This window comes from Capsicum annuum, chromosome 7, assembly GCF_002878395.1.
Source record: "Capsicum annuum cultivar UCD-10X-F1 chromosome 7, UCD10Xv1.1, whole genome shotgun sequence".
Classification (NCBI taxonomy): domain Eukaryota; kingdom Viridiplantae; phylum Streptophyta; class Magnoliopsida; order Solanales; family Solanaceae; genus Capsicum; species Capsicum annuum.
Genome location: NC_061117.1, coordinates 113,098,332 through 113,111,620, shown reverse-complemented (window position 1 = coordinate 113,111,620; position 13,289 = coordinate 113,098,332). Strand labels below are relative to the sequence as shown.

At 33.7% G+C, this 13,289-nt stretch overlaps 1 long non-coding RNA gene across 1 annotated transcript; it reads right to left on the bottom strand.

The window, feature by feature from the left end:
* Nucleotides 1-266: 266 nt before the first annotated feature.
* LOC107877158 lies at nucleotides 267-9,816 on the bottom strand. The gene is made up of 3 exons (XR_001676208.2): nucleotides 9,593-9,816; nucleotides 8,678-8,755; nucleotides 267-782 (listed from the first exon to the last, which is right to left on the bottom strand). It is a non-coding gene; the product is annotated as an uncharacterized LOC107877158 (long non-coding RNA).
* Nucleotides 9,817-13,289: the final 3,473 nt, after the last annotated feature.

Below are 13,289 nucleotides of genomic sequence, written 5' to 3'. Positions count from 1 at the left end.
CTAACCATCATTCACTAACACCTTTCCACCCATATCCCTTTTTGAAGGATGATATTGGGTCCAAAAGTATACTCACATCCCTCTTTCAAAGATGATGTGAGATTTTGGGAATTTAGGGTTTTCCCCACAAATTCTAGTTCAATCAAGCAAGTATTAGTGAAACCCATCATCAATAACCAATAATCTACAAAAATAAATCACAACCCACATATATTTTCACCTTATTTCAACATAATCCCAAGATAAATATTTAGCTACTTATGAAGTTAGGGAAAAGAATTATACCAAAATAATCATTCAATGCTTTCATTGAAGATACAAAAAAGAGTATTCTTCAATGTCTAACTTCAATTACAACCAAAACTACTTGAGAAGTTAGCCACAATAAGTTTTCTAATTTGGTAAGGTTTTAAATTTCTCCAAGTTCAATTCTATTTGGAATGATGCCTAAAATTGAATGGGTTTTTACTCTCTATGGGAATTGGGGCCAGTTCTATGAAATTACAAATTTTCCCACAGTATAAACCCGTGTTGCTGTGATCACCCTATCTTGATTGCAATCGTGACTTCTGCGATTGCAATCGTGACTTCTGCGATTGCAATGTGTCCTTCACAATCACTGGCTCTGACTAATCTGGATTGGCCGTGGTCGCGGCCCACAAACCTTGATTGTGGTAACTGAGGTCAGATCTTTCTCCTGCTTTTCCATCTTTTACACTTCTCTTCCCTTTTTTATCTCTTTTTAGCTTACTTTACTTATTTTTTTCGCATCACCTGTATACCTGCAAAATATGGGAATTAGTCCATTCAAATGTTAAAGTTATCTCATTCATACCATTAAATCATAGTAGTGTGCATGCATTTGGATGTATGGATTAAAAAAGTGAAAATCCCACTTTCTCTCTCAAGGATTATACACCCTACTACCCACTCCTCAAGATAGAGAGGATAAATTCTTCTTAAGATAGAGAGGATGATACAATCTAGATTAGCTCTAAGTCATTCACTATAAGCCAATCCCATAGAAATTAAGGATAAATTCTTCTTAAGATAGAGAGAATGATACAATCTGGATTAGCTCTAAGTCATTCACTATAAGCTAATCCCGGGACCTTTAAAGGATCAAAGGATTGTTCATGGAGTGAAAGGTACTTGAAGAAGCCTCTTTACCATTAAGAGGGTGTCATTTATTAATGACCGCTCTCACATTGGTCCAAGGATCTTGGAGGAGGCAAAGGAAGACAAAATGGTTCTAAGAAGCCCCATGGAAAGGACTTTCATCCACGGCACTTTGGATCCATTTTTTATCAGCTCTAGAAGCCCCATGGAAAGGACTTTTATCCAAGGCACTTTGGATCCATTTTTGATCAGCTCTAGTATTTTAAAAATGGATTAAAATAGCCCCTAGTAGGCCTTTTCTTGAAATTGGGTCACTTTTGGCCCCTAAAACTGTACTAATTATCCTAAGTTATATGTACTTTAGTGACTAGCTCATTCTCTTAATTTTTTCTAGATTATTGATAAATTGATGAATGTTTCTCCATTAAGTGAGAGTGTTGTAAAACTTTTGTTGAACTTAGGTTTAGAAACATTGGTTTATAGGGTGTTCATCTCACTCTTGGTCACCATAGGAATTAGGTGTGTAAATTAGTTGTAATTGAGGTTATTAGGATTTGATATAACTTTTTGTTCTTAGTTACTCGTTCTTTTTGTGTCTAATTATCTATCTCTCTATTGATTGTCTTTACTTGTTTTTGTATTTCATTTCTAATGTCATAGTTTCATTTCGTATCTTAGACCCTATGTTGATGAAAATTAAGGAAGATATAGGTAGGCAGAAAGTGGTAGTTTTTAAGATTGCTGGTGATAGTATCTTGAGGTACCGAGGAAGATTATGTGTTCTCAATGTTGATGGGTTGTGATGAAGAATTTTGGTCAAAGCTCATGAGTCACGTTATATGATTCATCCTGGTTTGATGAAAATGTAGCATTATTTTAAGGAGATTTATTGGTGGAATAATATGAAGCAGGCGGTGGCTAATTTTGTTGCTAAGTGCATGGCATGTTAGCAAGTGAAGGTGTAGACTTTGAGGCTCAGTGGGTTAACTCAAGAGATTAAGCTGCCAATAGGGAAATGGGAAATAATTAATATGGATTTTATTACTGATCTTCCACGGTCTTTGCATCAGTTTGATTCTATTTGGGTAATCATGGATAGGATGACTAAGTCCATTCATTTCTTGCCTGTGAGGACTAATTTTTCTGCTAAGGACTATACGAATTAATATATCCAATAGATCGTGAGGTTACATGGTGCTCTAGTTTCTATCATTTCCAATCGTGGTACCCAATTCTTATCTCACTTTTGGAGTTTGTTCCAGGGAGGTTTAGGAACTAAGGTAACCCTTAGCATCTCTTTCTACCCGCAGAAGAATGGGCAAATGAAAAGCATAATTCAAGACTTGGAAAATATTCTATGGGCTTGTGTATTTGATTTTAGTGGTAGTTGGGTTGATCACTTCCCTCTCATAGAGCTAGCATATAAAAAAAGTTCTCACTTTAGCATTAATATGGATCCATTTGAGGCTTCGTATAGTAGGAGGTGTAGGTCTCCTATTGGGTTATTTGAGGTTGATTGAAATAGGTTATTTTATGCTTATTTGATTCACCAAGCCATAGAGAAGTTTAAGGTGATTTGGGATAGGCTCAACACCACCTAAAGCCACCAAAAGTACTACGTAGATGTGAGGCGAAGGCATTTAGAGTTTAATGTTGGTGACTGGGTTCTCTTAAAGGTGTTTTCTGTGAAGGGCGTTATACAATTTTGGAAAAAAAGGAAGCTCAGTCCCCGTTATGTTGGTCTATATTTCATTTTGAAGAGGATTGGAAATGCTGCTTATGAGTTGGAGGTTACTTCAAAATTGACCTCCGTTTATTCGATCTTCCATGTCTCGGTGTTAAGGAAGTGTGGGGGTGATCCTTCATTGGTTGTTACTTTAGAAGGTGTGGGCATTTCGAATTCCTTGTCTTATGAGGAAGTTTTGGTGGAAATCTTGGATCGGCAAGTCCGTCGATTATGGATGAAGGACTTGGCTTCTGTACAGGCTATTTGAAGGAACCAAAAGTATGAGAAAGCTACTCTGGAAGCTAAGGAGGACATAAAGTCCAAGTATCTGTTCCTATTCCCTATTTTGGAAAATCATTCTTAAGGTATATCTGTGATTTTAACTTTTTTGTTTTTTTTCTTTGTTAAAAGTAAGTGTGGGAGTGTTTCTATGTTAAACTGTCCAAACATATGCCTAGAACCATCATTCGAGGATGAATGATCCTAAGGGGGGAGAATGTATCACCCCGGATTTTTGGCCCTTGAAATTTTCTACAATTTTATCCTCATTGTCCTGACTATGACTCACCCTACTAGTCATAGGGAGTCGTGAAAAGTCCTTGGACCCAAACCATATCCTGATCATTATTTGTGGATAACTCTTCTGCTCTTAGTACGAGTTGCTCACTACACGTCGTAAGGACTCATTATGTTTCATTCCAATGCAAATTATAGGATATCCAGTGTATACCCAAATAGTTTCTGTGTTGACTATGACTGGACCCTATGAGTCATAGGGTCCCATTACGATCCATGGTATACTAGTTGTAAGATCAACAGTGGGTGTTCCTAATGACACTGTCTTGACAATGATTTATGGAGAAAAGTTATAATGAGTCGTGGCGAGTCATTATGAGACCCGTAATGTCTGGCAGTTTATTTTTCCATATTTTTAAATGGGGGTATTTTAGATATGTTCCTCTTATACTAATAATAATCCATGGCCTATAAACATACTTGGGGCTTTCTATTCATCGATAATACACTCTAAACACCCTTTCTTCTCTCTCAAGTCTCCCAAGCATCCATACATAGGATTTCTAAGAATTGGGTCAATAGAGCTTCAAGGGTTGAATTCTCTCCTTAATCTTGGGTATTTCAGGCATGTTAATCTTCCTAAATTATTACTTTACTAAAACCATGTGTTTTAAAGTATTATTCATATGGTTTTGATATTGGTTTTGAACATGGGTTGAGGGGTTTGAATGATTGTTATTGATGTGATGTTCCATGTTTGTATGTGCAATTAGTCATGTTTAAAGAATGGTTTTGAAACAAATTTGATACATGGGTATGGTGAATAAACTAGGGTATTGTGAATTCCGCGAATTTGGGGAATATTGATAGTTGAATTGGTAATAACCTCAACCTCTATTGTAAGATTTGTTTTGAATATGAAAAGTATGCGCATTGAATTACTCTTGAACTATTGCATAATGTGAAGAGTTAATGAAGCATAATGATTTTCAATTGAACTTAACGTGTTGTGTAATTCCCCAAGCTAATGTATAATTGAACTAAAAGTTTTTTAATTTCCCCAAGTGATGATAAATTATTTTGGCAAGTTGATATTACCTTACAAGTGTAGTTGGTATGACGATACCAACAGTGTATGACTAAAAACGTATCATGGTTAAATAAATGGGAATATGTGTTAAATGCTTTAATTGGGCTTTAATGAGGGTTGTGTAGCTGATTCGTGAAAGTAGAAGTCCCGAGGGACCAACACCAAAAATTGTGGTTTCCTATGTAGGGGTCGACATGATCGGTTGGTTTGAGTCCCCCTTTATTATTATCAGATGATTGGGAGGTTTGAGTCTCCCATATTACATTACAATGTTGGGTGCTTCAGTCACCTTAGTATGCTGGGAGGTTTGAGTCCCCCTTGGTTTAGACATACATCTTCTAGTTCATGTGGCTACACGCACTATGAACCTTCTAGCTAGGGAAAAGCTTGACCCATATAGCCTGTGGGTGACATCTTATGTCATGACGGTTGAGCAAAAAATCTAGGCTAAAGTTTTAAAGTACATATTCAGACTTGTTCCCTATCCCAGCATGGGATATATATATGCATCTAGTTATGTTCATTGGATTTTAACTGATCTTGAAGTATTGAACATGGCTTTGTTTTGCTCCCTTACCCCTGAGTTACATTCTAGTTCTCAACCCACTAACCATCTATGGACGTTGTATCCCCACGCAATGTAGGTACTAGAGATACTTCTACTTTTCATGCATAGAGTTATATTGATCGGCTCGGTCTATCAGTTCATTGTGGTAAAGTGGTGAGCTTCTATTCTCTCGAAAACTTAGAAATTTCATCAGTTCCTTTCTAGAGTAGAATTTAGAGTTTACATTATAATTAACATTGTCATTGCCATTTTCAGGGTTGGAGGCATGTTCCTAAACTTTATTGTTGGATTACTGTGGACTTAGGTGGCGATGTTGGTCTCTTACCGGTTATCGATTATAGATATGTCTTAAATTTCTCTAAGCTTTTCTTATGCTATCTTGTTATATGTTCAGAATTAATTTGATATTGGTGGTATTATGTTCTATTTGTTAGGTGTAAGGGTGGTCTCCGGTCCTCGTTGGACTTGAGATACTCATCACATCTAGGCCCTAGTTTAGGTCATGACACTACCAGTTTGCTGCTGACCTCCACCCTAATCGGAATATTGAAACTTCTTACTCTGACTCTCCTCAATTTTTGTTTTCTTCTTCTTTTCATCCTCTACATGTTACATTTATACCACAAGTTGAGAGATATCCATATCCTTGTTTAACAAGGTGGCCTTGCTCTCCAAAATTAGATCACGGGATAACCCGAAAGCAAATTTCCTTATTCTAGCTCTCATGGAAGACACTAGCTCAGGAGTATAACGGGATAACTGGTGAAACTTCAGGGCATAATCTTTCACAGTCATCCTGTCTTGCCTCAAATTCACAAACTCCTTGGCCTTTGCTTTCCTCAACTCCTAAGAAAAAATGGTCAAGGAAGGCAGCAGAGAAATCATCCCACAAGGCCAACTCAGCATCATTACCTCTCAACTGATCCCACTTCTCATACCACTGGTATGCCATATCCTTCAACTTATTTGCGGTAAACTACATACCCTCAGAGTCAGAATTATGCATAACTCAAAAGATCTTTTCTATTTCATCTAAAAATCCTTGAGGGTCTTCCTCATAAAATTTCTGACTTGAGTAACCACAGAAGAACTCATAAAGGTACCAGTAGAACCCGATTCATGTGACTAAGATATCACCAACTAGGCCAATAGATGAATAGATCAGCGAAACACAACATAAGAAATGTCTCCCTAGGGTGGTGGGGCATGATCATCATCATCCCAAGTGGATCTAGGAGGACTGGTTGGGACCTGTGGAACTCTACGTGAGCAAACAAGAGCTAGAGCCCTAGATGAGGTTTGAACCCCATATGTAGAATGACATCCATTGATATTATCCTTAGACAGGACAGAAGGGCTTACACGTGCATCAGATTTTATTGGAGGCATGATATGTTATGCAAACAAATGGGGATTAAAGGAGATTCAAGACCTTAGACTTTAATCCCGAAACAGAACAATAAGAAAAGGAGATATTTCTAACTATCTCATAACCTCTCCCTTATAAGTGTGGTGCGCTACACTCCCATAAAAGAGACTCTACTTAACATGGCTTTATGGACACCTAATGACACCAAAGCTAGGCTCTGATGCCATCTTTTTCATGACCCAAACCAGGGCATGGCCGTGAAGGGTATCTTAAGTCCCCACCGAATATCGGAGACCACCATTTTAACCTATCCAAATAGGATACAGTGCTAGCAATGAGTTAATTCTGAATATATGACAAAATAACATGTTTAAAAACATACAAGATATTTAAGTTTTTTAAAAAAACTGACAACCTATAACTGGCAACAAAAGACCAATAACCAATAACTAATACCTAAGTCTACAGTAATATCCACAAAGCCTCTACCAAACAAAAAATAATCTAAGTCAAGACATGCCCCCGACCCTAATAATGACAATTAAAATGTTAATGTGAACTCTTTAATTCTAATTTATGGAAGAAAACCAATGGAATGATCAAGTATTTTGGAGAATAGAAGTTCACCATTTCACCACAAATGACTGATGAACCGAGCCAATCCACCTAACGCAATGCAGAAAAGTAGAAGTATCTTTAATGCCTATATCGCATGGGAATAAAGCATCCGAAGGTGGTTAGTGGGTTGAATACTAGCATGTAACTCAAGGATAAGGATAAAATAACGAAATTTCAAAATCCAATTCAACTCAATATACATGTTCACATAAATATGTGCATACATAAATACTTATATAAAAATACTAGGATAGGGATCAAGGCTTAACATGAACTTTAAAAATTTACCCTGGATTGTGTAGCTTAACTGTCATATAATAGTACCTATGAGCTATATGGGCCCCTGCTATCACCCCCTTGTCGAGTTTAGTGTGTGTAGCTGTACAAACTGGAGAATAATCTCATATATATATATGCATGAAGGACTCAAACCTCCTAACCATATACTAAGGTGACTTAAGTACCTGATCATGTAATATATTATGGGGACTCAAACCTCCCAATCATATAATAAGGTGGACTCGAACCACCCAGTCATAAGCAAGGGACTCAAACCCCAGGCCATTTAGACCCCCACACCAGCAAATGCCATTTTCATGGCCTAACTACACAACCCTCTTTTAAGCCCTATTAGAATATTTATCACACATTCCCATTCATTGAACTATAATACACATTAAGGAAAGCACTATTAATAGTATATTAATGAGTGAATCATATAAGAGAGTGTTTTTATTATGAATAGTATTTTAATAAAGTCCCAAAGAGGGTTTTAAGTTATGGGGGCTAAGTGGGGTAGGAGGAAAATTACTAGGATTCCTTTAAGTAAGAGACTAAAAACCGATGCCCAGTTACTAGGGGTGACCTCACGACTATTAGAGTCACTCTGTGACTCATTTAGTCTACTCATAGTCTTGATAGTGTCTAGGGCCACCCCAAACTGGTCTGGTTACAAAATGCACCATACGACTCGTATCCATTCCTTATAACTTATAATATGCTAGTCGAAATTGCAATAGGAACTTAGGATAGTACACTGGTTCCCCTATAATTGGAACACTATGGCTCCTGATGAATCTTAAAAACTCTTAAGCTATAGTCGTAGTCCCAAAATAAACTCCAGGCCAACATACTGTCTAGGCTATGATTGGGTCCTTAAGACCCGTAATTACCCATGGCGACTCATTGAAAGGGTCGTCATCTGGGCAGTAAGTCTAAAAACTCTAAATTTTTCAAGGACTAAAATTTGGGGTGTTACTTTTCTATTGTATAATCATTATCTTGAGCAACCATCCATATAAATTTGCACCAGCGCAATTTCTATGGGATTTCCATTCTTGTTTGCGGCAGTGAGAGGCTTAGAAGGACTTTCAAAAGTATATTGAGCCCTTAAAATCAGTCCAATTACTATTGAGTCTCTACACTGCCACTAAAACTTGATCCCTTCTCTAAACTTGACACATAAATGTTAGCAAAACCATTATTAAACTATAACAAGGTATCGACACCACCTTTTAGGTCCTTCGGCCTTAGCAGTTCAGACCTATCAAACTTAACTATAAAATGCAATATCTTATTTGAATGATCAATGCCTAATCGATAAAAAACAAGATTCCCAAAATCATTATACTTTATATGTGTATTCATGATAATCTGATCAGTAATACATACCTCCCACATATGTAGTGGTTCCATCTGCAAGCAGCTTATTCCTTTGAACCCATCTTTATTCTAGCCTTTTATGTTTTTCTGTACAAACAAGACAAAAACAAATAAAACATCACAATTGATGTCTACATAATTTAAACAAAAAGTAACATAAAATTCAATAAATACAATACATTACAATAAGAATTCTAATAGATAACCATCTGTTGCAACAGATGACCAACATGTTGCAATAGATGGGTCATCTATTGAAATAAATCAAGACAGTCTTGCTACTTGTTTGATTTCTTCCAATAGGTGATCCATCTATTGAAACAAATGGGTCGTCTATTAGAAGGCCTATTTTTATTTATTCCAACAGCTAAATCATCAGTTGCAACAGATGAGGAATCTATTGGAAGGCCTATTTTAATATCTTCCACCTTATATTCCACCTGTTCCAACAACACACCACCAATACCAACACCAATAATACGAACAACACCAATAACATCAACAACAATATCAATAAAACAAAAAAAAACAAGCAAAAAAAAAAAAAAAACAACACCAATAGTGCCAAGCTTTTTAAGTTCTCCCAATAGATGACCAATCTATTGCAATAGATGATCCATTTGTAGAAAGAACTCAATCCAGGTTTTCAATTCTTCCAACAAATAACCAATCTATTGCAACAAATAAACTATGTTTTGGAAGAACTCAAGCTTCAAGACTTTTTTTAACTATTTAATAAAAAGGGATCGTAAATAAATATGATATGGGTAATGGGTAAATAAAAAAATAACAGATGTAAATAACTAATGTAAAAATATGATATACATAATTTTCTTTAGAAAAGACTTGAAGAATTTCATGAAGAAATTAAAGAAGAAGACAAGAAAACAATAATAGTAGAGAGCCTAGAAATGTATACCATACCTGTCATTTCAAAAGCAAAGGGATCAAAACATCAAAAGGAGGTGATGACAAATATTTGTGTTGAAAGAGGAGAAAAGATATAGATTTTTTTGGTAATGAGATTCAAATCCTCAAGTGAAAGAAGAGAGAAAAGAGAGAAAAAATAAGGAGATGATTAGGATTACCCCAAAAAGAGGAGAGAGAATGGTAAAAGAAGAGAGAGGAGAAAATTAATTGTATGGTTGAGAAGATCTTCTAGAGATGGGTTCAAATATATATTTGTGGCGGTGAATATTTAAGAATAAGGATGAGACGGTGTGATGTATGACATTGAAAATAAAAGATATGACAACACACGAGGGAATTTTTGAGTTATCTTTAAAATGTTTGACCTTCTAGTATTTTATCTTCTTTTATTTTGAACAAAAAATTGGTTTAAAATAAAAAAAAATCTTCCAACAGATAGGTCATCTGTTGCAACAGATGCCGATATTTGTATGATAATTTTGAACAAAAAATTCATCTATTGCAATAGATGTCTACATCAATTTAATAATTTTCAACAGACGAGTCATCTATTGCAACAAATGTGTATATCTATTTGATAATTTCCAATAGATAAGTCATTTGTTACAATATATGTCTACATATGTTTGAAAATTTCAAACATATGATTCATCTGTTCCAACAGATGTCTATATTAGTTTGGTTCAACAGATAAGTCATCTATTGTAACAGGTTGATTATTTGTTGTAATAGATGTCTATAAGTATTTGATAATTTTCAACAGATGTGTCATCTGTTGCTATAGGTTAGTCCTCTGTTTATTAAAATCAAGCCATTATTTGTAAAAATTAAATTGATTTATATAGAATTAAAGGTGAATTGATAAGTTCAATTACAATTTCAATTGGTCTTATTGTAATCACATGATCTATTATTATGTTCGTCCTGAGTAGAGTTATTAATTTGACCAATTTTACTTAAAATGACTCAAATCAAGCCATTATTTATAATAACCAAATTTATTTAGCTATAATTAAATATGAATTGATAAGTTCCATTACAATTTCAATTTATCTCACTGCAATCACATAATCTACTATTGGGTTCATCTTGAGTAGAGTTATAAATTTTACCAATTTTACTTGAAATGATTCAAATCAATCCATTATTTTTAATAACTAATTTATGTTTCTAGAATTAAATATTAATTGATAAGTTCAATTATAATTTCAATTGATCTCATTGCAATCACATGATCTACTATTGTGTTTGTCCTGAATAGAGTTATCAATTAGACTAATTTTACTTGAAATGATTCAAATCAAGCCATTATTTGTAATAACTAAATTGATTTAGTTAGAAATAAAGATGAACTAATAAGTTCAATTACAATTTCAATTAATCTCATTGCAATCACAGATCTACTATTGTGTTCGTCCTGAGTAGAGTTATCAATTTGATCAATTTTACTTGAAATGATTCAAATCAAGATATTATTTGTAATAAATAAATTAAATTATCTAGCATTATAGAAGAATTGATAAGTTCAGTTATAATTTCGATTGATATCACTATAATCACATGATCTACTATTGTATTCGTCTTGAGTAGAGTTATCAATTTGACCAATTTTACACAATTTGACCAATTTTACTTGAAATAATTCAAATAAATCCATTATTTGTAATAACTAAATTTATTTAGCTGCAATTAAATATGAATTGATAATTAGGAGAAGGAGGAGGTGGAGGAGCTAGCTTTAGGGGCGGAATCGAAGCGAAGAAATGCATCCATGCCAAGACGATCTATATGGAAGGGCAGTTTTGTTGATGCATTCCTCTTGAGAATGAATAAGAAGGAGATCTTATTTTTAATAGGAAAATTTTGTCACATAGATCATCTATTTTGCCAAAATTTGTTGATTGCTCTGTACCAATTTATAATGGAAAAACTCTTGTTCTTTTTAAGATTACTGAAAGAAAGGTTGGTTATAAATTTGGAGAGTTTGCTGATACATAAAAGTGAAGACCTTCAAGAACAAATATTGGACCGGGAAGAAAAGGGGGGGTAAAGTAAAGTCTAAGTGCATATGGCAATAAAAGGAAATCCAATTTCGATAAGACTTGATCTTAATCTTAGTTCAGATTCAAGTTGGTTTAGTGAGGGTGACTGCAAAAGTCTCTAATTGGGTCAGTCTTCAATTTTTCAGAACTATTTAGTATTTAATTAGAACCAAGACAAAAAAAGTTCTTCTTGCAAAGAAACCTTTGCTTCTTTTATTGAAATAAGCACAAATGGTTTGATTTGATATTTCCTAAGAATTAATTTAGTGAAATCCCCTATTTTATATGTTATAATAAGTTATGATCCATTGGGGTTAGAATTACTCTCTGATAATGGATTAGATTGTACCAATATCAAACCTTTTTCTTTTATTTATTCCTATTCCAAGGTAAAAAATTGAACAATCTCATAACTAACCTCAAGGAACTATTCATACATTGTTGAAAAGAAATAAGGAATGTCAGTCATTGATAATTTTATCAGCAACCAATTATTTTACAATTTCAATTAATCTCGTTATAATCACATGATCTACTATTGTGTTCGTCCAGAGTAGAGCTATCAATTTGACCAATTTTACTTATAATGATTCAAATCAAATAATTATTTATAATAGCTAAATTAATTTAGCTAGAATTAAAGATGAATTAATAAGTTCAATTACAATTTCAATCGATCTCAATGCAATCATGTGATTTACTATTGTGTTCGTCTAGAGTAGAGTTATCAATTTGATCAATTTTACTTGAAATGATTTAACCTATTATAACAGATGAGTCATCTATTTAAAATTATCAAACAGATGTACTCGTTTAGTGCAACAGATGACTCATCCATTGCAACAAATGATTTTCTTAGTAAGGTCATTTTCAACATATTACTCATTTATTACAATAGATGATTCATCTGTTGTAACAAATTATTTTATTTGTTTGGTCATTTCCAAGATATTATCACCTGTGGCAACAAATGACTAATATGTTGGAACAAATATTTTCTTTATTATAATTATCAAATAGATATAGAAATTTAATTAATATTAAATTTATTAAAGTTACAATTGAATAGATAAAAACTAAAAACTAATTTGTGTGAAATTAATTTTAATTATTATCAAACAGTTAAAATTTGTTTCTTTTAAAAAATTAATTAAGATCAATTGGGACCAAACTAACATTTTTAAAACTTGTCATTCTTTTTGAAAATACAAATCAACCCATAATTATTAATGCGTAATAAAAATGCAAGGGGTCAATCATTTTTCAAACCATTTCATCTAGCTGCAAAAAATGCTTTATCTGTTCAAATCTCTTTCTCTCTTCTCCTTCTCTCTCAACAATACAAATAGTAACTACTTACCAGATTGCTCAACCCCTCACAACAAATCAATTTTCATCTCATTTTTAGCCACATAGTTATTATTTTTAATTTCTTTCTTACTTGTATCCATCTTTTTCTCACTCTTTGTAGGTAACACAGTTTGAGATGAATTCTAGATTTGTTGTTTTTCATAAAATAAAGTCTTTTTAGTTAATCATGAAAAATAAGACTTTTAGTTGTATTAACTTTGAGTATGGGTTAATAATTTTAAGTTTTGATGCTTAAAAATATTAAAAGAACTTGATAAAACTCTATTTTTAATTTTATT